General features: G+C 41.5%; 1 protein-coding gene across 1 annotated transcript in view; it reads right to left on the bottom strand.

Moving 5' to 3' along the window:
- LOC146813317 (putative DBH-like monooxygenase protein 2) overlaps positions 1–26980 on the bottom strand; it is a 289399-nt gene that overhangs the window by 147630 nt on the left and 114789 nt on the right. The window lies entirely within an intron of this gene.

Raw genomic sequence — 26980 nt, 5'->3', positions numbered from 1 at the left:
TTGGAGAGCGCGAGATAGCACAGGCACTAGCTCGTGCTATGCGATATGCGCCTTGGAGTGTAATATGCACAGGGCAGTGTTGTGTAACCTAACTAGTCTCTAAAGTTGCAATATAAAATATGTGCTGGGGAGTGTAACGTTGCATATGCACTGTGACAACGATATGGATCCCAGATTGTAATATGTTTGGCATAGCGCTGTGCGTTATAACATAGGCATCGAGGAAGGCACGTTAGATGGGGCAATATAACCCGTGCGAAGGCAAGTGTGGCACGACATATTCACGGGGTGGTGTTACAGTGCACATGGGCTAGCGAGTGTCATAGCATACGCACTAGCTGGTGGAATACAACACAGAGGTGTGAGGCACTCGGCAGGCACTGGTGGGTGTAACACAGCATTGGGCTCAGCCAGGAGCACGCTGTGACTCTCAAGTGAGGTTTGTCTCCTTTCCAGAGAGTAAAATAAAAAGTATTACACATCCGGCGGTGGATGTGTGTTTTATTAACCGTGAGGGGTGTTTCTTGCATAGTTTGGTTGAATTTTTGTTGAATCCCCTTTGAATGGCTTGGTGTGCATGTATATGAAATGTGCCCGTCAATAGCTACCCATGTTTGTATAAATAAACGAAAAGGGTGTCTACTTGGAGAGTACCCACCGGTGGGGGCGCCGGGATTAGGCACGGTAGGGCGTCAGACACGTCAGAGCTTCACTAGCGGGGTAAATACATTCCATGTGGATTCATTCTATGCATAGTTGCCTTTTAATGATTATCACACAAATCGTCATGGTGATAGGTACATACGGTTTGTCCGGCATGTCCTTAGTGTTTCTATAAATATATATATTTTTAAAATAATAAAAAACAAAGGCCGGCCCCGGGGGATGGGGTCCCCAGGGCCATAAGTGGCCTGAGGAGGGGGGCAACGCAGCCCCCTCCGAAAGAATTTTTTTAAAAAAGGCCATGACCCGGGGGTTGGGGGTCGCCTGGGCCGATTAAGGCCTTGGGAGGGCCAAATTGTTTTTTTTTAAACAAAAAAATTAGGGTGCAGGCCCTGGGGGATGGGGTCCCCAGGGCCAGTAAATTAGAAAAAAAAGGGGGGGCAACACAGCCCTCCTAAAAAAATAAAATAAATAAAAGACTGGCATCGCGCCGGAGGCCACGCACCCTCCTAGCAGCACTCTGCAAACGCACCCCCAGGCCAGTTGTAAGTTGGGGAATTAATTCCCCTTCAACACTGAGGGTCCCTGAGGGCCAACTAGCTCTACAGGTATCTCCAGTATGCGCCAGGGAGCTGCGTTGCAGACAGGCGTTCTGAGGCCACGCCCCTTTTTACACCTCTATGCAATGCAGCTCTATGGCGCTTACTGGAGGTACCTAGTGGGCTAGTTTGACCCTAGGGACCCTTAGGATTCAAGGGGACTTAATCTCTCAACTTAGAATGGCCACAGGGCGCATTTACACAGTGGTGAAGGGAGGGGACGGGGCCTGAGGCATGCCCTGTGGCACGTTTTAAGTTGGGGAAATAATTCCCTTTCAATCCTGAGGGACCCTGGGGGCCAACTAGCCCACCAGGGGCTTCCAGTAAGCGCCACTGTTCTGCGTTGCAGAGAGGTGGTGCAGGCTGTGCCCCTTTTTACACCTCTCTGCAATGGCGCTTACTGGACGTACCTAGTGGGCTATTTTGACCCTAGGGATCCTCAGGATTCAAGAGGACTTAATCTCCCAACTTAAAAAACGGCCACAGGGCGTGTTTACACAGTGGGGAAGTGAGGGGACGGGGCCTGAGGTGACTTGTGCAAACACGCCCTGTGGCGCGTTTTAAGAGGTAGTTTTAATCACCTTCCCTATTATATACTAGGGGCTTACAGAGGAGGTCATGCTGATCACAGGGGACCCCAACGCATAGTGTTCCCTAGTGTATGTAGGTGTTTTCACTGTATTCTGAGTGTCTATTAACATAGCACTGGCTCTAGGACTGGTTAGTCAGACTCAGTTAACACCAGTATCCGTCTGAAAAAGTTGAGGGTACAGGATGATTTTGCAACAAGGCTTCTTTCTGTTGTTCTGCTTGTTCTTTCTGCAAGTTGTCCTTCTTCCTGAACTTTTCTTCGTCTTTGAGGACTTCTGTTGCTTCTTTCTACATTTCTTTTTTTTCTTTCTGTGCGTTTTTCTTCTTTCTTCACATGTCCTATCTCTGTAGCCATAGTTAGAAATTAGCATTTAAAAAAACCTTTGAAATTCACTGAAAAAAACATAGGTTTCAGGCCTGTCATAGTTAGGAATTAGCATTTAAAAAACCTTAGAAATTCACTGAAAAAACCATAGGTTTCAGGGGCGTTATAGTTAGCTGGACTTTTCACTCGTACAAAACCATTGAAATTCCCCCGTCGTTATAGTTAGTTCAGCTAACTATAACTCGCGCGCCCGCAATGCCCTGCTGATGACGTCCTATATTACATCACTCATGACATGGTCAGTGACATCACTCATGACATCACTGATGACATCTCAAATGACATCACTGATGACATCACTGATGACATCATCCAGTGAATGTGTGTTTTTCTGAAAATTACATATGTTTTATATTTGTATATCTCAAGGTCTATGGAAGAATAAATGGGTATATAAGTGTCTAAATGGATGATTTGTTTTTGAAAAATAGATTGTATAACTGACTGATTAAGTGTATCTTAGTGAATACATGGCTTAGTGAGTAATGTTTAAATATGTAAATATCTGTATCAGTCTCTCACTTTGTGTATAAGTGGCTGCATGGGTTGGTGAGTAGCTACATGAGTGTCTATATAGGTTATTAGTTGGTTTTTTGAGTATCAGTATGAGTGTCTGAGTGTCTGTATGGTTCGGTGGCGGCTATTACGTAGTGCATAAGTGCATGAATGAGTGACTCACTGTTTGTATGTGTTGAAGACAGCATGTGTGCAGGACTGTATGGGTGGATGAGTGTGTGCATGGGTGTGTTAGTGAGTGAATGACTGTCTCAATAGTGTCTTTATGAGTAACTACATATGTTTTAAACTAGTATATGTGACTATTGGTGTATATAAGTGAGTATATGTGAAAGTGAGAGATTGAAAGAGTTCCTGTATGAATAAGTATGTGCTTCTATAAGTGATTGTTTAAAAGACTGAGTATGTGTAAGTTTCTGTAGAAGAAAGTGTGGTGGTGTGTGTATAACTGTATATGCAAGTAAATGGATGTTTGATTCTTTATTAGCATGAGTGACTATGTGTGTGAGTAACTCTATGGATGAATGGTGTTGTGTAACAGGATGTATAGGTGTATGAGTACATATGATGAGTGAGTACATGTATGAGTGACTGTATAGGACTGTTGGTGAATGAGTGGATGTGTATGTGGATCTTAGAATTACTGAATAGGTTGTTGTAACTGATATTGGTATGTCCATTATTTTGAAAATTTTAGTTTCTATTTTTGAATGTGTGTATCACAGGTTATAATAGGGGGAGAGAAGGTCTGCCACTCTATCACAAAGATGATGTCATCAGTGATGTCATTTGAGATGTCATCAGTGATGTCATGAGTGATGTCACTGACCATGTCATGCGTAATGTAATATGTGACGTCATCAGCAGTGCATTGCGGGCGCGCAAGTTATAGTTAGCTGAACTAACTATAACGGGGGAATTTCAATGGTTTTGTACGAGTGAAAAGTCCAGCTAACTATAACGCCCCTGAAACCTATGGTTTTTTCAGTGAATTTCTAAGGTTTTTTAAATGCTAATTCCTAACTATAACGTGCCTGAAACCTATGGTTTTTTGAGTATATATATATATATATATATATATATATATATATATATATATATTTATCTACTGGCGGTTGCCAGTAGATAGTTATAGTTAGGACCGTGTTTCCATAGGAAATCCGCAACATTCTATTTGGAATAACTTTGGCGCCGATTGACGAATCCTCGCGAAATTTTCAAAATAGGTAGGGCGCTCCGCTCCGCTCGTACTCTGAAAGTCTTGGGGGGATTCGTCAAGCGGGGGCTGAGAAAAAGGGAGGTCCCAAAACGCATTTTTCCCATGCAATTTTCCATAGGGACCTTTAGTCCAAGGTACAGCCCAAACGGCTGAACAGAATTACTTTAAATTTGGCAAAGAGGTAGTCCTCAGGTCAGGCATGTGCCTTTTGCATATATGGTGTAAATCTGTTCAGTAGTTCCTGAGAAAATCAAAAGTAAAATCATATATATATCTGGGCGGAGCCTAACCACACATCTCAGCGTGAGATCTGATTGGCTGTCAGCACTTCATCCAAGAAGTGTTGGCAGCCATCTTGGGACCAATATACATGATAGCACCTCATTAAAAAGCCTTGCAGTTAATAGAAGATTTTAAGACATTAGTTACATTATAAATCATTTGTTGATGGTACCATACTCATTTTAGGAATTGTGGTGTGTTCTAAGGTAATTTTACCATGTGAAAAAGCCTTCTGCTGTGATATCATGAATCATGTTTGAGAGAAAACTATTTTCTCATGCTTTTCCCACAGAGGTTTGGAAGGTGATCTATAAGCTAAACTGAGAGCATATTTTCTGTAAATTCACATTATCTTTCTCAGTCATGGGAGAATGAAGTCTGACATTCTCAGTAAAACATGCACATCCAACAAGGGCAGAGACTGTCAGTTGATTCCTTTGTGTTCTACTGCAGCTTCCCAGAGTGTTCTAAAGAACAACTAGAGCGCTAACAGACCTACTTATGACAAAAGTATGGCACACCTGAAGCCATGTTGGTTGGAATAAAGTGGTAACACTTAAAACATTTAATTTACAAAGGAACAAATTGAGGGGGTTCATTTTGCCATAGCAATTATGATTAGTGCTGCAGAAAGAAAAATGAGGGCAAATTTTGACTTCTCAAATCCTCTTCTATTTCATAAAAAAATTCTGACATGCAGACTGAAACATACACTTTGAATACCAGCAGCAGACTTCCCTGGTTAGCAGTAGCTTTACTACAGTGATCTAATGAGCAACTAGAGTGCTAACATTCTGAATTTACGGCAAATGTGTGACACATCTGAATGCCTTCTTGATAGAACCAAACTAAAAAACTGAAAGCATTTCCTACTGAGGAGACTGCAGTAAATGAGGAAATTAGTAAACTTCATAACAAATAAATCTCCCAAGATGGCCACCAGAGACAAAAGAGCCCAAATGTAACCCAAATACCACCCAGATTTAGCCCAAGTATAGCCCAATGACAGAATGTCCCAGAGTGTTCTAACGAACAACTAGAGCGCTAACAGTCTTACTTATGACAAAAGTATGGCACACCTGAAGCCATCTTGATTGCAATAAAGTGGTAACACTTAAAACATATAATTTACAATGGAAGAAAATGAGGGGGTTCATTTCCCCATAGAAATTATGAATAGTTCTGCAAAAAGAAAAATTAGGGCACCTTTTGACTTCTCAAATTCTCTTCTATTTCATAAAAATATTCTGGCATGCAGACTGAAACATACACTTTTAATACCAGCAGCAGACTTCCGTGGTGAGCAGTAGCTTTCCTACAGTGATCTAATGAGCAACAGGAGTGCCAACATTCAGAATTTATGGCAAATGTGTGACATATCTGAATACCTTCTTGATGGAATCAAAGTAAAAAACTGAAAGCATTTCCTACTGAGGAGACTGCAGTAAATGAGGAAATTAGTAAACTTCATAACAAATAAACCTCCCAAGATGGCCACCAGAGACAAAAGAGCCCAAATGTAGCCCAAATATCACCCAGATGTAGCCCAAGTATAGCCCAATGACAGAATGTCCCAGAGTGTTCTAACGAACAACTAGAGCGCTAACAGTCTTACTTATGACAAAAGTATGGCACACCTGAAGCCATCTTGATTGGAATAAAGTGGTAACAATTAAAACATTTAATTTACAATGGAACAAAATGAGGGGGTTCATTTTCCCACAGAAATTATGAATAGTTCTGCAAAAAGAAAAATTAGGGCACATTTTGACTTCTCAAATTCTCTTCTATTTCATAAAAATATTCTGGCATGCAGACTGAAACATACACTTTTAATACCAGCAGCAGACTTCCGTGGTGAGCAGTAGCTTTACTACAGTGATCTAATGAGCAACTGGAGTGCCAACATTCAGAATTTATGGCAAATGTGTGACATATCTGAATACCTTCTTGATGGAATCAAAGTAAAAAACTGAAAGCATTTCCTAAGTGGAGACTGCAGTAAATGAGGAAATTAGTAAACTTCATAACAAATAAATCTCCCAAGATGGCCACCAGAGACAAAAGAGCCCAAATGCAGCACAAATATCACCCAGATGTAGCCCACATGTAGCCCAATGACAGACGTGTGCAAAACAGTTATTTTTTGTGTATTTGCAGTTTTATATAATGCAGACTTGTCAGGTATTCGAGTGCTTTACATGAGCATTAGTTACATCACACAAGATCAAATTCATTTTGGTTGTAGACATGGGGAGATTAAGTGATTTGACCAGAATCACAGAATGTTGAGCTGAAGCAGAGACTCCAACCTGGTTCCCCAGTTGCAAAGTCTGCAGCTCTGTAAGTAACACCACATCCTCTCCCCTAGGTGCAACATTTAATCAAGTGGTCAACTGGATACAAAAACATAAAGATTACAAATAAGTTCTTTGTCGCTATTTGAAAACTCAGAAAATATGTCCTCATTTTAGTTTTTTAGAGCACTAACCATAATTTTGATGCAAATAAGACCCTCTCATATATGTAATTTCTAAAGGAAATGCTCTAGGTATTACAGTTTTGATTACATCAAGATGACGTCAGGCGTTCCAAACTTTTGTAATAAATATAGAATGTTAGCAATCTAGTTGTTCATTGAGATACATTCATTCATTCATTCATCAAATCTTTATTTCGGCCGCCAGGGCCATAAAAGAAAACACTGTACATCATTACAAAACAATATAAACAATTAAAATTACATTAGTACAATTTTTAAAATCGTCCAGCATTAAACTCATTTATAAAGACTTGATGTATCGCATGCGGGTAAACCACATAGATGTTAAAAAATTTGCCACTGCAAAGACTACTGGAGGGGAGAGGTCCGTTTTCAATATTCTATAAGCAGGAGCACATTGACTAAAACCCATATTTTTAAGAAGGGGCCGAAGCCAATAGTTCCTTGCTCTGCGGTAGGTCGGGCAGAAAAATATGATGTGGAGATCCGTTTCCTCAGGGAGTAAACATATAGGGCATTGGGCAGAGTGGTTTGTGTGTGCCCAGCATGCTGTATAGGCCCTTAGTGGCAGTGTGTTATATCGCCATTGCATAAATAGTTTCCTCGTTAGGGGGGACCCATATCATCATAAATAAGCTCTAAATAGAATGAATCTTTAAAGCCCAAAAAGTATGCTGTTTGAGAGCCCTCGCGGGCGCTTGAAATGGAAAGACTCAGGTAATACTCATAGTAGGCCTTGGAGAGAGACCCTCGTGAAATCTTTGGACACGCCTGTGCTGGATCTGACCACAATTCCGGTCTACCAAGTGCTTCGCAGGTACGTTTGATGTAGGTGAACCATGGAATTGAAGTACTTTTGCACAGACCTCCACCAGTTCGGCTCTATATTTCCAGAGATCCTGAGACGACCAGATTTTACGCCAAAAGGTCAAGGGTTTAAGCCCGAGGACCTCTGAAATCAGTCTCAGGCCCAGGTCCAGTCTAAGCGGCATAAGTGGAGTACTAGTCGGTAGTGCGGTCAGCCGTCTGAGAAAATCATTCTCCGTTATCTGGAGTTTCTGCCCCATAGTGTGACCCCATAATTCAGCTCCATATATCACCGATGCTCTTGCTTGGGTTTTATAGATCTGCAAGCGGGGCGCGAATGGCCTATACGTTAGACCCCTCGCCATCCTTGCAATGCCCCCCACAAGCTGAACAAGCTTCATATTCATCTTGGACAAGTGGGGGTCCCATGACATGGACTGGCTTAGGACCACCCCTAGGTATTCAAACGTTAATACCCGTTCTAGCCTGACTGTCCCAATAGAGGGCGGTGCTCGAGTTCTGGAGGGTGGATTGAAGATCATGTATTTCATTTTTGCAGCATTGATCTCCAATCCACGGTCTGTACAAAAACGCACAAACCCATCCAGGACTCTCTGAAGACCCATGGGAGATTTAGAGAGCAGCAGGGTATCATCCGCAAACATAATTGCGGGAACCCTGCTGCCATCAAGCTTGGGAGCGTCGGTGTTACTCAGCTGGTTGAGGAAACTTATGACCCCGTTGACAAAGAGGCAAAAGAGAGTGGGTGCGAGAACGCACCCCTGACGAACTCCCCTGTCAACGGGGAAAGCATCAGAGAGGGAACCGTCCCTACCACACCTTACCCTGGCAAAATTTCCATGGTGGAGTCTCTTCAAGATTGATAATATGTCAGCCGGGACCCCTAGGTCCATTAGGACTGCCCACAGCTTGTCCCTTGGGACCAAGTCAAAGGCATCTGACAATGCTATGCAGGTGGGAGGGAAGTGGCAGCTCAACAGAACACTCAGAGAAGATAGGAGTGGCAGGTCCATGGAACATGGTGGGCAAAAAGGATCTAGCAGGGGCATGCACAAAGACACCGGAGGGCAGGGGGAAGGAGAATAGGGGCAGCAAGCTAAGCACAGAGGCTAAGCAGGAGGTCAAGGATGGGCCATAAAATTGGGCAATGGAGGGCAGGAGGAGTGGACTGGTACATCATGCTAAATGGAGGGCAGTGGCAGCACATCAGACCATGCATGGCAGGAGGGAGGAGGCTAATCCATGGATTCAGACAACAGAGGATAGGGAGGAGGTGGATGGGGCAGAAAGCTAACTGTTCAGAGAAGGTGGGTATTAGGAACTTTATTGTTTTTAAAATGTGTGTCTGTGCAAACTACTTAAAATATGAACAAGTATGCAGCATAATCTCACTTTTATTCAGGAAGAAGAGGACGTTTGTGACTGTGACTCCGGGCTCACTTGGCAGAAACACCCCTGACCCTCCACCCCCATCGCAAAATGTAATGTCCGTGAAAAGGGTAGGTGGACGCAGTGTTATATAGAACATAGTCCTGAGAGCACGACTTAAAATAAAAACTAGATATAGTATATGGTATAAACTATGCACCAAAAGTGTGATATAAGATGAACCGGGGCGTGAAATATAATATGCAATACATTGTGCGCAATGACAGATTCATTGGAGAGTGCGGGATAGGACAGGCACTAGCTCGTGCTATGCGATATGCGCCTTGGAGTATAATATGCACAGGGCAGTGTTGTGTAACCTAACTAGTCTCTAAATTTGTAATATAAAATATGTGCTGGGGAGTGTAACGTTGCATATGCACTGTGACAAAGATATGGATCCCAGATTGTAATATGTATGGCATAGCGCTGTGCGTTATAACATAGGCATCGAGAAAGGCACATTAGATGGGGCAATATAACCCGTGTGAAGGCAAGTGTGGCACGACATATTCACGGGGTGGTGTTACAGTGCACACGGGCTAGAGAGTGTCATAGCATACACACTAGCTGGTGGAATACAACACAGAGGTGTGAGGCACTCGGCGGGCACTTGTGGGTGTAACACAGCATTGGGCTCAGCCAGGAGCACGCTGTGACTCTCAAGTGAGGTTCGTCTCCTTTCCAGAGAGTAAAATAAAAAGTATTACACATCCGGCGGTGGATGTGTGTTTTATTAACCGTGAGGGGGGTTTCTTGCATAGTTTGGTCGAATTTTTGTTGAATCCCCTTTGAATGGCTTGTTGTGCGTGTATATTAAATGTGCCCGTCAATAGCTACCCATGTTTGTATAAATAAACGACAAGGGTGTCTACTTGGAGAGTACCCACCGGCGGGGGCGCCGGGATTAGCCATGGTAGGGCTTTAGACACGTCAGAGCTTCACTAGCGGTGTAAATACATTCCATGTAGATTCATTCTATGCATAGTTTCCTTTTAATGATTATCACGCAAATCGTCATGGTGATAGGTACATACGGTTTGTCCAGCATGTCCTAAGTGTTTCTATAAATATATATATTTTTTAAATAATAAAAAACAAAGGCCGGTCATGGGGGATGGGGTCCCCGGGGCCATAAGTGGCCCGAGGAGGGGGGCAACGCAGCCCCCTCCTAAAGAATTAAAAAAAAAAGGCCATGACCCGGGGGTTGGGGTCCCCGGGGCCGATTAAGGCCTTGGGAGGGCCACATTTTTTTTTTTAAACAAAAAAATTAGGGTGCAGGCCCTGGGGGATGGGGTCCCCAGGGCAAGTAAATTCGAAAAAGAAGGGGGACCACACAGCCCTCCTTCTTAAAAAAATAAAATAAATAAAAGACCGGCATCGCACCGGAGGCCACGCCCCCTCCTAGCAGCACTCTGCAAACGCACCCCCTGGCCAGTTGTAAGTTGGGGAATTAATTCCCCTTCAATACTGAGGGTCCCTGAGGGCCAACTAGCCCAACAGGTATCTCCAGTATGTGCCAGGGAGCTGCGTTGCAGACAGGTGTTCTGAGGCCATGCCCCTTTTTACACCTCTATGCAACGCAGCTCTGTGGCTCTTACTGGAGGTACCTAGTGGGCTAGTTTGACCCTAGGGACCTTGAGGATTCAAGGGGACTTAATCTCTCAACTTAGAACGGCCACAGGGCGCGTTTACACAGTGGTGAAGGGAGGGGACGGGGCCTGAGGTGACATGTGCAAACATGCCCTGTGGCACGTTTTAAGTTGGGGAAATAATTCCCTTTCAATCCTGAGGGACCCTGGGGGCCAACTAGCCCACCAGGGGCTTCCAGTAAGCGCCACTGCTCTGCGTTGCAGAGAGGTGGTGCAGGCCATGCCTCTTTTACACCTCTCTGCAATGGCGCTTACTGGACGTACCCAGTGGGCTATTTTGCCCCTAGGGATCCTCAGGATTCAAGGGGACTTAATCTCCCAAATTAAAAAACGGCCACAGGGCGTGTTTACACAGTGGGGAAGGGAGGGGACGGGGCCTGAGGTGACGTGTGCAAACACGCCCTATGGTACGTTTTAAGTTGGGGAAATAATTCCCCTTCAATCCTGAGGGCCCCTGGGGGCTAACTAGCCCACCAGGTGCCTCCAGTAAGCGCCACTGAGCTGCGTTGCAGAGAGGTGGTCCAGGCCGTGCCTCTTTTTACACCTCTCTGCAATGCAGCTCTGTGGCGCTTACTGGAGGTACCTAGTGGGCTAGTTGGACCCTAGGAACACTCAGGATTCAAATGAACTTAATCTCCCAAATAAAAATGGCCACAGGGCATGTTTACACAGTGGTGAAGGGAGGGGACGGGGCCTGAGTTAACGTGTGCAAACAAGCCCTGTGGTGCGTTTTAAGTTGGGGAAATAATTCCCCTTCAATCCGGAGGGACCCTGGGGGCCAACTAGCCCACCAGGTGCTTCCAGTAAGTGCCACTGCGCTGCGTTACAGAGAGGTGGTCTAGGCCGTGCTCCTTTTTACATCTCTCTGCAACGCAGCTCTGTGGCGCTTACTGGAGGTACCTAGTGGTCTAGTTGGACCCTAGGGACCCTCAGGATTCAAGGGGACTTAATCTCCCAACTTATAACAGCCACAGGGCGTATTTACACAGTGGGGAACTGAGGGGACGGGGCCTGTGGTGACGTGTGCAAACATGCCCTGTGGCACGGTTTCAGAGTTAGTTTTAATCACCTGCCCTATTATATACTAGGGGCTTACAGAGGAGGTCATGCTGATCACAGGGGGACCCCAACGCATAGTGTTCCCTAGTGTATGTAGGTGTTTTCACTGTATTCTTAGTGTCTTTTAACATAGCCCTGGCTCTAGGACTGGATAGTCAGACTCAGTTAACACCAGTATCCGTCTGAAAAAGTTGAGGGTACAGGATGATTTTGCAACAAGGCTTCTTTCTGTTCTTCTGTTTGTTCTTTCTGCACGTTATCCTTCTTCCTGAACTTTTCTTCGTCTTTGAGGACTTCTGTTGCTTCTTTCTGCATTTCTTTTTTTTCTTTCTGTGCGTTTATTCTTCTTTCTTCACATGTCCGATCTCTGTAGCCATAGTTAGAAATTAGCATTTAAAAAACCTTTGAAATTCACTGAAAAAAACATAGGTTTCAGGCACGTTATAGTTAGGAATTAGCATTTAAAAAACCTTAGAAATTCACGGAAAAAAACACAGGTTTCAGGGGCGTTATAGTTAGCTGGACTTTTTACACGTACAAAACCATTGAAATTCCCCCGTTATAGTTAGTTCAGCTAACTATAACTCGCGCGCCCACAATGCACTGCTGATGACGTCACATATTACATCACTCATGACATGGTCAGTGACATCACTCATGACATCACTGATGACATCTCAAATGACATCACTGATGACATCACTGATGACATCATCCAGTGATTGTGTGTTTTTCTGAAAATTACATATGTTTTATAGATGTATATCTCAAGGTCGATGGAAGAATAAATGGGTATATAATTGTCTAAATGGATGATTTGTCTTTCAAAAATAGATTGTATAACTGACTGATTAAGTGTATCTTAGTGAATACATGGCTTAGTGAGTAATGTTTAAATATGTAAATATCTGTATCAGTCTCTCACTTTGTGTATAAGTGGCTGCATGGGTTGGTGAGTAGCTACATGAGTGTCTATATAGATTATTAGTTGGTTTTTTGAGTATCAGTATGAGTGTCTGAGTGTCTGTATGGTTCGGTGGGGGGTATTACGTAGTGCATAAGTGCATGAATGAGTGACTCACTGTTTGTAAGTGTTGAAGACAGCATGTGTGCAGGACTGTATGGGTGGATGAGTGTGTGCATGGGTGTGTTAGTGAGTGAATGACTGTCTCAATAGTGCCTTTATGAGTAACTACATATGTTTTAAACTAGTATATGTGACTATTGGTGTATATAAGTGAGTATATGTGAGAGTGAGAGATTGAAAGAGTTCCTGTATGAATAAGTATGTGTTTCTATAAGTGATTGTTTAAAAGACTAAGTATGTGTAAGTTTCTGTAGAAGTAAGTGTGGTGGTGTGTGTATAACTGTATATTCAAGTAAATGGATGTTTGATTCTTTATTAGCATGAGTGACTATGTGTGTGAGTAACTCTATGGATGAGTGGTGTTGTGTAACAGGATGTATAGATGTATGAGTACATATGATGAGTGAGTACATGTATGAGTGACTGTATGGGACTGTTGGTGAATGAGTGGATGTGGATCTTAGAATTACTGAATAGGTTGTTGTAACTGATATTGGTATGTCCATTGTTTTGAACATTTTAGTTTCTATTTTTGAATGTGTGTATCAAAGGTTATATTAGGGGGAGAGGAGGTCTGCCACTCTATCACAAAGATGATGTCATCAGTGATGTCATTTGAGATGTCATCAGTGATGTCATGAGTGATGTCACTGACCATGTCATGAGTGATGTAATATGTGACGTCATCAGCAGTGCATTGCGGGCGCGCGAGTTATAGTTAGCTGAACTAACTATAACGGGGGAATTTCAATGGTTTTGTACGAGTGAAAAGTCCAGCTAACTATAACGCCCCTGAAACCTGTGGTTTTTTCAGTGAATATATATATAGATATATATATTAAGTCCAATACTCATTCACTACTAGGAATGAGCCCGACACATGCAGGGATTAAAACAATTGGAATGTATTCAGCAAATCACTTACAGCGCGTAGGGATCAAAGTTCAAGAAACGCTGTGGCAGACGCGTTTCAGCCGTAAGGCTTTGCTCAGTGCCTGGTTTCAAGCAGTTCATTGCACCTGGGGCAGGTTTAAATCTCCTGATGTTACTGTAGCCACTCCCACTAGCTGGATGTTTCAGCTCCTCCTCTGCTTCATACTGTGATACACCTCGCACTGGGCTTGGACCTGCTGCATGCTGGTAGATGAAGTTCGGCGTGCTGACCACTTCTGTGAGCGGTTTCTACCAGACTCCCAATGGTGTCCCAAATCCTGTTGGCATCCGGACCTCATTCAACCAACTGCGGATCCAAGTAAGATGAAAGATTTCAGGCTGAGACCAAATGTATCCCCCGCAGTAAAAACAGCAGCCTCTCTCCCCGTGCAGTCGAGTATAAACACTGTGGTAATGAAACCGCTTCGGGGGGGTGACACGTTGTATTTAAATACAGAGTCCAAAAGGTGCTGGCTTACGTGTCACACCTGACCGAGAGGACGTGCCGGTTACCAGTGCCTGCTTGCTGGTTTAAACATTAAGTCCAATACTCATTCACTACTAGGAATGAGCCCGACACATGCAGGGATTAAAACAATTGGAATTTATTCAGCAAATCACTTACAGCGCGTAGGGATCAAAGTTCAAGAAACGCTGTGGCAGATGCGTTTCGGCCGTAAGGCTTTCCTCAGTGCCTGGTTTCAAGCAGTTTATTGCACCTGGGGCAGGTTTAAATCTCCTGATGTTACTGTGCCACTCCCACTAGCTGGATGTTTCAGCTCCTCCTCTGCTTCATACTGTGATACACCTCGCACTGGGCTTGGACCTGCTGCATGCTGGTAGATGAAGTTCGGCGTGGTGACCACTTCTGTGAGCGGTTTCTACCAGACTCCCAATGGTGTCCCAAATCCTGTTGGCATCCGGACCTCATTCAACCAACTGCGGATCCAAGTAAGATGAAAGATTTCAGGCTGAGACCAAATGTATCCCCCGCAGTAAAAACAGCAGCCTCTCTCCCCGTGCAGTCGAGTATAAACACTGTGGTAATGAAACCGCTTCGGGGGGGTGACACGTTGTATTTAAATACAGAGTCCAAAAGGTGCTGGCTTACGTGTCACACCTGACCGAGAGGACGTGCCGGTTACCAGTGCCTGCTTGCTGGTTTAAACATTAAGTCCAATACTCATTCACTACTAGGAATGAGCCCGACACATGCAGGGATTAAAACAATTGGAATTTATTCAGCAAATCACTTACAGCGCGTAGGGATCAAAGTTCAAGAAACGCTGTGGCAGATGCGTTTCGGCCGTAAGGCTTTCCTCAGTGCCTGGTTTCAAGCAGTTCGTTGCACCTGGGGCAGGTTTAAATCTCCTGATGTTACTGTGCCACTCCCACTAGCTGGATGTTTCAGCTCCTCCTCTGCTTCATACTGTGATACACCTCGCACTGGGCTTGGACCTGCTGCATGCTGGTAGATGAAGTTCGGCGTGGTGACCACTTCCGTGAGCGGTTTCTACCAGACTCCCAGTGGTGTCCCAAATCCTGGTGGCATCCAGACCTGATTCAACCAACTGCGGATCCAAGTAAGATGAAAGATTTCAGGCTGAGAACAAATGTATTCCCCGCAGATATATATATGTATATGTATTATCTACTGGCGGTCGCCAGTAGATAGTTATAGTTAGGACCGTGTTTCCATAGGAAATCCGCAACATTCTATTTGGAATAACTTTGGCGCCGGTCGACGAATCCTCGTGAAATTTTCAAAACTAATGGGGCGCTACGCTCCGCTCCTACCCTGAAAGTCTCGGGGGGATTCGTCAAGCGGGGGCTGAGAAAAAAGGGGGGTCCCAAAACGCGTTTTCCCAATGCATTTTCCCATAGGACCTTTAGTCCGAGCTACAGCCCGAACGGCTGAACAGAATTACTTGAAATTTGGCAGAGAGGTAGTCCTCAGGTCAAGGATGTGCCTTTTGTAGGTCTGGTGTAAATCTGTTCAGTAGGTCCTGAGAAAATAGCATTTAAATCAATATATATATATCTGTAAGCGCGCTCCGTGCGCTTACCGTAAGCTTACCGTACGCGTACGGTGCCGTGCGCGAGCTCAATTCTGATTGGTGGTTACATGACTGTAAACATTCGAATCGGTCGAAATCAGGAAGTGTCGGCCGCCATTTTCTGTCTCTCGCACTGAGAAACAAAGGTGGGGAATGTGAAAAGGGGGCAACGTAGAGAGTTGCAGACCCCCTAGTGTTTGTCAGGGGGTCCAAGAAGGACCCAAAAGTACGAAAAATACATTTAATAATTTTTTTTAAAAATCGCGGAGTGCGCGTACGGTAAGCTTACCGTACGCGCACGGCAAAAAAAAAAAAGAAGTAACAATCACATTTATTAAATAAATTAAAGGACCCACAAGGGAGAAAAAAACAAATGTTACTGTGTAAAAAAAGGCGAGGCGCGCACGGCATGGACTGCGCAACGTGGGCGCTCGGTGGGCGAAGCGCACCGAGCGCCCACTGCGCGCGCACCGTGCGCGAAGCGCACCGTGCGCGCAGGGTGTGCACACAGTGAAAAACAAATAAATAAATAAATACATACCTTAGCATTTAAAAAACCGAACAAATTCACTGAAAAAACCATAGGTTTCACACACGTTATAGTTAGGAATTATCATTTACAAAACCTTGCAAATTCACTTAAAAAACCATAGGTTTCACACATGTTATAGTTAGCTGTACATTTCACTCGTAAAAAAACAATGAAATTCCACGCTATAGTTAGATCAGGTAACTATAACTTGCGCGACCGCAATCCACAATGTGTAATTTCAGATGTCATCATTGATGTCATGAGTGATGTCACTGACCATGTCATGAGTGATGTAATATGTGACGTCATCAGCAGTTTATTGTGGGCGCGCAAGTTATAGTTACCTGATCTAACTATAAAGTGGAATTTCATTGGTTTTTTACGAGTAAAATGTACAGCTAACTATAACATGTGTGAAACCTATGGTTTTTTAAGTGAATATATATATATATATTCCCCCAACTGGTTTCTCATATCAGCTTGTGTGGCGCTCAGAAAGCGGTGCGTAGCTCCTGCGATTGAAACCAAAACCACTACTCATTTTTTGCAAATATCCTGGTTCATCAAGAAAAGTGGGCCGCACTCATCACAGGTCGTACTTAAGTTATTTATTTTCCATTTTCGTCAAGCATCAAGTAAGCTTCCTTGGCATTACAGACGATGTATTCCTATATACATAAATCCACTTCGCACTGCACACTCCCTCGGAAAAATGGACACAGATCACAAAATCGGTGCTTACTTAATTTATTTGACTAGAGCTGTCCGCCTTTAGGCGTTTCGGCCATCCACGGCCTTTATCACATGACAACACTGCTCATGCAAATCATCTATTTTAAAGTGACATGTGCATAGAATTTGTAAATGGATATGGAAAACAAACTTTGCATAATCTGTTTTGAAGTCGTGAAAGTTGGGGACCAAAGATGTATGCAAATATATGTATCTACAATCTTTGTTGTGTCTGAATTTTGAAGTTCCATTATTTAGTGCAAACAGAATGCAATAAATAAATAGATAAATAAATACATGAATGTATAATTTCATCATTGCATAATGCTGTTGGTATGCACTTAAATGAAAATGCATTTTAAAGTTAAAATATCATTACAGTATAATACATATATTCAACCTTTATCCATAAAAGTCCATTAAAATGGATTGTATTTCTAAGTGTAAAATATGTATATCCTCCTAATCCTAAAACAAACTATAAAGTGCCTTAGTGCTATGTGTAAGTTGTGATTTTTTAAAATAATTATTCAGACTGCAGCGGAACATATTCCTACTAGGGAAATTTCACCAGAATCAATTATTATCGTGGGGTTTGATGGTCTTGTCTTCAAACATTATTTAAAACATATGGAGAAATTGTTTTTTATCAATATATATCTTAAATGTTTCTCTTTGATGTTTTCATAGTAATAGCACCTGTTGATATAATTATCCTGTATATGATAATGTAATTATAAAACCATCTCTCTATAGAAGTATAAACATACACTTCTAAGATTTCACATATTTCATATCTATTTACAGACAGGTATATAAATCTTCTGTGGTATTCAGTCCTCTAGGACTCTTTGTATCTAGATCAAGATTGTAACAAGTCTCCAGTCTTCTAAAGTTTAATTCTCTATTTCCTCCTCTTCTTTGAATAGGGATTGAATCAATTAAGAAATATTTCAAATCACTTAAAATGTTTTTGTGGGTTTCATTAAAATGTCGCGCTACAGGATATGTTGGGTCTGAATTCTAAGTGGCCCTACTGTGTTGGAGTATACGCCTATGGGCTTGTAACTTTGTATTCCCCACATATTGCAAACCACATGTACATTGCCGTACATATATAACATAATCTGTTTTGCATGTAAGGTGTTTGTTTATCTTCTTTTCTTTGTCACAGAACGCTGTCATATACGATGTTCTGTTTTCCCTGTGCTTGCACACCTTGCAACTTGTGCATTTGAAGAAGCCCTTTCTTGCAATTAACCATAAAGCTACTTCCTCCACGTCTGGACTGCTCTTAACCAGAGCATTGCTCATGGATTTTGTTTTCCTGTAATTGATGGAGGGTGTTTTTGGTAATAGGGATATTACGGGATCCTCTAACACCAGGGGCCAACTCCATATAAAAATATTTCTTAACTGTTTTTCCTGGTTGCAACAAGTTAAAATTATTCTGATGGGGTCATTGCTATGATGATCTAGATTTGCACTTTTTTTCCCCTCCAATGCTATTGGTTTACCAAATAAAAGCTCAGATCTACTGTGTTGGTTTGATTTGGCTATAGCTGTATCTATTGTTTTTGGCGAGTAACTTTTTTCCAAAAATATATATTTTTGCTCGCTTCTTGTGTCATTTTCAGCTCCGAATCCTCACTGCATATTCACCTTAATCTCCACATCTCTCCATACGGTATACTTTCTATTAGACAGACTGAATGAGAGCTGGTGGCATGGAGAACTGTGTTTCCTGCTGTTTCTTTTCAGTGTAATGATGTCACCAATTTGTTGTTAACTATTCTGACTCTAACATCAAGGAAATCAACAGAGTCTGTGCTAAACACCACTGTAAAATTCAAGTTGATATCATTCTAATTTAATAAAGATACAAATTGTAAAGCACTTTCTTCAGTCCCTCGCCATACTACAAACAAATTGTCTATATATCGTAGCCAAACTACTACATGATTTTCCATTAATTGATCAAATTTGCCTCTGAGACCCAGCTCCTTCCACCAGCCCATGTGAAGACATGACTAGCTGGGGGAGAAACTGGCTTCCATTAAGACTGTGCAACAAGGGGTATGCAGTTCCTAGAGGGAAGACAGGTCTTGCTTCGTGATGCCCTCACACACCCCAGAGGATGTAATGCGGGCTCACCGTGAACGGGGCTCTTTGGCGGAGATCTTTTAGTGAAGCAGCCGTAAGGTGTGTGCGGGCATGAGGGCAAGGGTAGTGCAAGGATAGTGAGTGTTTAAAATAAGTCAGGATCAGTCCTAATCAAACCTTTTTTATTTTTCTAGGTAGATCCAGCTTAATTAAAAATTGTAAGGATGCCCTATGTGGAGGTAATGTTCCTAGAGGGCTATTTCTGTGGGAAGGGTCAACATGTTTCGTGCCTCTGTTGCTCCTAGTGAGTCAAATGGCACTTCATCAGGACCTAAGTGACTGGTATGTGTTGTACTACTAGATGTCTGGCTCCTAATGCTATTGGATGGTAACCAGGCAAAAATAGGGTGAAGTCCTATTAGATTGTACTGGACGGTAGCATATGACCTATAGAAAAAGGTCTATAGGCTAACAGGGATGGTAACAAAGCACATTGTTGCTCTGTACGGTTAGGGAAGAAGCAACTAGCTGTAATCCTACCCTCGCTTTGGGCCCCATTGAGACTCCCCGTTGTTGTTGGTAGATCTGACTTTGAAATAAAAACAAATTGTTCTTTAAACAAAACTGAGTCATGTTCACAAGCATTTTGGTGTGTTGTGTCAAACATGCCGGTCAAAATTTGAGAAAATATTCTAATGCTCGGATGCCATCTTCATATTTTATTCTCGTGTATAACGATGTGACATCCATTGACATCAGAATGTAGCCTTCCTGCCAATCCAGATTGTATATGTTTCGCATGAAATCACTGGTGTCCTTTATGTAGGTAGGGAGGCTTTTAGCATAATCCTGCAAGAAATAGTCAATGTATTGGGATGTATTTTCCAACAGTCCATCACATGCAGAGATTATCGGTCTCTCTGGTGGCTTGCTTTCATTTTTATTAACTTTAGGTACAAAATAGATTACTGGCATGACGGGGTGCTCTTTTTTCAAAAATGTATATTCCTCCAGGCTTAATAATACAGCACATTTCCAAGCCAGCAATTTGATATAAAATGTAATGTATGTAGTTTTTACTGTGTGTGGTGTGCTACTTTTATAACAAGAGCTGTCATTCAATTGGTATAAGGCTTCCTCCATATAATCCTTCCTTGACCAAAGGACAATGTTTCCGCCTTTTTCCAAATTTCTGATTATAATTTCTCTACTTTTTTTTAGATTTGAGATGAGTTGGCGATATCTCCACTCCTTCCTTGTAATTTTTTGTTTGGTTTTTGGAAGCCTGGTGTTTAATCTCTTGATTTGTGCCACCACTTGTTCTTTAAAAATATCCAATGAATCTCTTGGCATTATTAGATTTAAAAGTTGATTTGTTTTTGCAAGGTGTATTTGGTCTAGGGTCTAGGGAACAAGGTCTTTATAGTAGTTGCTTGTGTAGCATCTTCATATGGTGAATCCTGGCTTGAACGTTCCTTTTGTAAGTCTTGTAAATCTCTGAGTAATGGCTGATCACCCATAGTTAATTCTACAGTGCTTGGTAAATGGTCTTTTTCTTGCTCACTCATTGAGATATTTTGAATTTTTCGAAGCAGGTGTTTACACTGGTTTGCACAAATGAAATCATAGCCTAAATAAAACGTTCCTGTAACCTTTTTTTTCAGTAAATTTGAAGTTTTTTTACTTCTATTTCATAACTATAACGTCTCTGTAACCTTTTGTTATCTTCAATGAATTTCTTTGTTTTAAAAAAAATGCTATTTCCTAACTATAACTTCCCTGTAACCTTTGTTTTTTTCAATGAATTTCCAGCGTTTTTTAACTTCTATTTCCTACCTGTAACCCGTTACATTTGAAAATGAGTGTGAGTGAGTGCAAGAGTGCATCAGTGGGTGTGTGACTGAATGTGTGATTGTCTCAGTGGGTGTGTGACTGGATGTGTGTATGTCTGAATAGGTCTGGAACTACCTGCTTAAGTGTCTCACTGGGTGTTTAAGTGGGTCCTTCACTGTTTGAGTGACTCACAGACTGTTTGAGTAAATGTCTACGTGGGTGCATGAGAGTCTGAGTGGGTCAGTAACTGAAAACATGAGTTTATGAGTGGATTTGACATTTGAGAAAGACATATAACATACCTAGTGAAGCTTGCAAGGAGATAGCTTGGACATGGTCTGCACTAGTAGCCATCACACATGTTTGCAGGACTATTCCCGTAGATTGTAAGGAGGTTGTGTAAGTACTTGCCTATATAGCTCAGAAAGTGTAGGAGTACAACTCTATCAGTGCAATGAGATGTTTAATTAAATGTGCTGGTGTATAACTGCCCGGTATAATACCTCTATGGCTGCCTAAATGTGTATGTAAATGTCTGAATAAATGATTCCATGCGTGTGTTAGGTAAGAGAGTGCTATTTAGGTGTCACTGCAACTAAATTTGAGTCTGATGCATGCATAAATAGTTTCAGGTGAGTGACTGAATGCATAAATGCTTTTGTAGCTGTTTCTGTAACTCAAAGAGAGGCTCTATGCTTTTGAGAACATCTATGTCAATTGTTTCAGGGATGCCATACTCTATGTAGTACTTGGCAGAGAGGCTTGCAAGTGCACAAGTAACTTATTAAACTCAACAGGGCATCTGTCAATGTCTTAAGCACAAAACAGCATCCTTTATGACATAGATGTATGTTATGTGCACTACAATGTGGGTTTGACATTTTAGAAAGACCTATAACATGGCAACTGAAGCTTGCAGTGACAGTGCACAGACAGGGTCTGTACTAGTTGCTATCACCCATGTTTGAAGGACTATTTCTGTACATGGTTGAGAAGGTTCTATCAGTACTTGCCTACATATATGAGATACTTTAGGAGTACACCTCCATCGGTGCCATGAGATATTTATGTAAATGTGCTGGTATGCAACTGCCTGCTATTATAACTCGATGGCTGTCTAAATGTGTATGTAAGTGGTTGTACAAATACTTCAGCACCTGTGTTAGGCAATAGAGAGCTAATTAGGTGTCACCACAACTACCTTTGAGTCTGTTGTATGTATAAATAGTTTCTGGTGAGTGCTTCTCTAACTGTCTCTGTACCTGAAAGACAGGCTGAATGATTTAGTGAATGTATATGTTAATTGTTTTAGGGTTGACATACTCTATGTAGTACTTGTAATAGAGAACTGCAAGTGCACAAGTAACTTATTCAACTCAAAATGACATATTTTTATCTCTAAAGCACAAAACATCATCATTTATTGCATGCCTACAACATATCTAAGAAGTGTATTATGAGCAAAGAAACATGGGTTTGATACTAGAGAACGACATATAACATGCCAAACATGGGTTTGATACTAGATAAAGACATATAACATCCCAAGTGAAGCTTAGAGTTAGAATAGACAGACAGGGTATTCACTAGTAGCCATCACCCATGGTTAACAACCTATGTCTCTGCATTGTTCAGAAGGATGTCTGAGTACTTTCCTACATATGTAAGTGAGGGGAAACAGCTTTTCCAACGCAACCGTTACAACGCATGTAGTTATATCACATACCGTTGCAATGAAAAAGGTGTGCAGCAGTGGGTAGAAGGTGCTGGATTTAACTCCAACACCTTCCCTACTGTTGCACACACTGGAGTTGGAATAGAAAATTAATCTATTCCAACTTCCAGCGCTCCCCTGACAGATAGTCGGGGTAAAGTTTGACATTGCAACGGCATCCGATGTAATGGCATGCGTTGTAACATCACATATCGGTAAGTGAGTGCAGCAGCACACCTCCATGAGTGTTGTAAGTTGTTTAAGTAAATGTGCTGGGTTATGACTGTGTGTTTTAGTAGCTCTATGGCTGTCAAAATGTGTATGTAAGTGGCTGCACAAATACTTCAGTACCTCTGTAAGGAAAAAGAGAGCTATGAATGTGCAACTACCTTTGAGTCTGTTGCAGGCATAAGTAGTTTTTAGTAAGTGGCTGAATGTATATATGCTTCTATAGCTGTCTGATTAGGGTGCAGAGAGGGTCTATGATTTTGTGAACATGTATATCAGTTGCTTTAGGGGTGCATCCTCTGCTTATTACTTTACGTAGGGGCATACAAGTGCTCAAGTAACTTATTCAACTCAAAAGGACATCTGTCAATCTCTTAAGCACGAACTAGTGTCCATTATGGCATACACACAGTATATCTTGTACGGGGGTTAGACACTTCAGAAACATCTATAACATGCCAAGTGAAGCTTGGAGTGACAGTGCCCAGACAGTGTCTGCCCTAGTAGTCATCACCCATTATGAAATACTATTTCTCTGCATGGTTGAGAAGATTGTGTCTGTACTTGCCCACATATTAGGACGAAGTTTAGAAGTACACCTCTGTTTGTGCCATGTGATGTTCAAGTAAATGTACTGGTATGTATCAGCCTGCTATAACACATTTAAAGCTGTCTCAATGTGTATGCAAGGGGCTGCAGAAATACTTCAATGTCTGTGTTGGCCAATACAGGGCTATCTAGGTGTGACTGGAACTACCTTTGAGATTGCTGCATGTATTAATAGTTTCTGGTGAGTGACAAAATCTATATGTGCTTCTGCAGATGTCTCAATAGCTGAAACATAGGCTTCATGTTTTTCTGAACATTTATCACAGTTGCTTTAGAGGTGGCATACTCTGTAGTACTTGGCAGAGGGGTATGCAAGTGCACAAGTAACTTAGTGAACTAAAAAGAATATCTCTCATCTTTTAAGCATAAACAAACATGCTTTATAGCACACCTAGCATCTCTCACATGTGACTTGTTCATACTGAAAGTTGGATTTGTGACTTGACAAACAGCTTTTACATGGCAAACCAAGCCACAAGTGAAAATGCACACACGTGACCTGTACTATCAAGCATCATCCATGCTTTAAATAGTATTTCTCTACATGAATAAGAAGGTTGTGTCAGTGCTCACCAACATACCTGAGAAATTGTAGGAGTGTACCTGGAGCAGTGCCCGGTATGTGACTATATATTTTAGTATCTCTATGACTCTAAATATCTATGGGCTATAAACAAACACCCCGGTGCCTGTTTTACTGAAAAGAGAGCAATATGGATGTAACTACAACTATGTTTGAATCTGCTGCATGCACAAGAAGGTTATGGGTAAGTGACTGAATGTATATATGTATATTTGCTTCTGTACCTGTCTGACAAAGCACTGTAACAGAACTACGACACCCAGAATTCAAGGAAAACCACTCTTTGAGCACTGCACATCAGATACACACATGTAAATATTTCCACATCTTCTAATGCCTTGTTAATTAAACGTGTATATCTTAACCTACAGTTTTATCAGTACAGATTACACCATGTAGTAAGCAGCAAATATACAACATATTAAGTCAAAGCAAAAGATTGTGATCAACTTCTCACACACCTAGTCTGCAAATCAGATTAATTGTCACATTTTCATAAACTCATTAAGTGTCGTACTCACCTGCTATTAAACATATAAAGGCCCTCACTATTGCCTCATATAGTTCCGATATCTGATACCCTCTTATAATCTTCTCACCTACACATATACCTTTTTATGAATTTTTTCCTCCAAATTAAATGTAATTCAGATATCTGAAAATTGAATTCGTAGATTAAATATTATTTTTATCTTATCAGATACATACAATAATTTCAAGAAGTTTAAAAACTGAGCATCACAACTGCACATCACTCTCACACAAAGCAACCATTGATGGCAGCATGTTCAACTTTGCACCCTCTGATAGTGCAGAACTCAGGAAATAAAAACATATATTTAATGTTTTTATTTTGTCACTTCATTCCTGAATGGTTAGTATGTGTTAGCCCTTTCATACACTTTTATAAAGAAGCTCAATATGTGTGGGTGTTTTGCACATTTCTGACATTGGGCTATACTTGGGCTACATTTGGGTGATAATTATGCTAGATTTGGGCTCATTTTTCTCTGCTGGCCACCTAGGGAGACTTATTTGTTAGGAAGCTCCATAATCTCATTATTTACTGCAGTATCCTCAGTAGGAAATGCTTTCAGTTTTCCACTTTGAATCCATCAAGATGGTGGTCAGATAAGTCACACTTTTGGCATAAATTCAGAATGTTAAAAATCTAGTTGTGCATCAAAACATTGTTGTAACTGCTGTTCACCAGGGATCTAACTTTCTGTCTGCTGCTGGTGTTGTAAGTGCATGTTCGGTCTACATGTCAGACTGTTTTATTGAAATAGATGAGGAAGATATTTGAGAACTCACTTAAATTATATTCTAATTTTTCTTTCTACAGCACTAAGAATACTTTCTACGACAAAATGAAACCCCTCATTTTCTTCCTTTCCAAATTAAATGTTTTAAGAGTTTGTTTCAATCAAGATGGATTCAAGTGTGCCTCACTTTTGTCATACGTAACACTGCTTGTGCTGTAGTTGTTCTTTAAAAAACTCTGGAAGGCTGCACTAGAACACAAGGGAATCAATTGACAGTCGCTGTTCTTGTTGGCAGCACATGACTTACTGAGAATGTCATATTCATATGGTTGAATAAGATAGTGTGAATTAATAGAACATATGCCCTCATTTCAGCTTCTGGAGTACCTTCTATATAACCTCTATGGAAAAATAATGAGAAAACTGTTGCTTCTCAAACATGATTGACGTACTACCAGCGGAAAGCTTTTTCACGGAGTAAAATCACCTTAAAACACCACAATTCCTAAAATTAGTATGGCACCATCAAAAAATTATTTCTCCTTTTTGTACCCTTAAAACCTGCCCTTTACTACAATACATTTAAATGGGGTGCTATCTAGGCTTGGGAGGAGATCACAGAGTTCTGCTAAGCGGAACCCCGCGAAGTGGCCAAAAAACTCTGCTGCAATATGCGGAGTTCCAAAAGTGGTGGAATGCATTTAGCCATGACGTTCACGTTAATTTCCAGTGCTGGTTGTTTGTACCACGCTGTCAAATCAGCCTGAACTGCAGCATACACACCCAAGTGGCAGCTTTCTCAAAGCAAACAGAAGATGTCTATTAGCACTTCCTGGATGAAGTGTTTATAGCCAATCAAATCTCCGAATTATATGCCCAGATATCCTCATTTGCTTTCCCTTAAATTTGTCGGCAACGGCTGAATAGATTCACACCAAATTACTGAAAGTGTGATCTGCAAACCAAAATCTACCTTGTTGCTAAATTTGGTTTAATTTTGTGCAGCGGTTTAGACTGTAGTCGTATTTAAAGCTCCAATGGGAATTAACATGGGAAATCATATTTTTGGACCCCTTTTTTCTCGGCCCCTACCGGATGGATCACCCCAAAACTTTCCATGCAAGAAACTTACTATGACATTGCCTTTGGAATTTTTTTTGAAGATTTATCAAACGAAACCTAAGATATAGGCAACATAGAAACATGGTCCTAACTATAACTACCTATATGATATAGATAGTGTACATTCTTCTGTGACACAGCTAATACTGCATCTTGCCATATCTATAAGTAGTTACACATCTCTTCAAAAAAGTGATGTGATAAAGTTAAGAAATTAATAAACAACATGAGTACAAAAATGTTGCAAAGGTAAAATCTAAGTAATGCTGATTATGGGTAATATATAATTAAATCAAATTTAAATAACAATGTTTAAGAGAAGGTAGGAAGGGGACATTCTCCTACAAGTAAGAATTAAGGGGTTATGGGAAGGCCAACTACAGCATTAAGAAAAAAACGAAAAAGGATGTTAACATAAGCGTAAAACAACCCAATAAATTAACCTAAATTAATCTTC

Source organism: Triturus cristatus, chromosome 7 (assembly GCF_964204655.1).
Source record: "Triturus cristatus chromosome 7, aTriCri1.1, whole genome shotgun sequence".
Lineage (NCBI taxonomy): Eukaryota > Metazoa > Chordata > Amphibia > Caudata > Salamandridae > Triturus > Triturus cristatus.
Note: the sequence above shows the minus strand (reverse complement) of the source record. Positions and strands in the feature narration are given on the sequence as shown.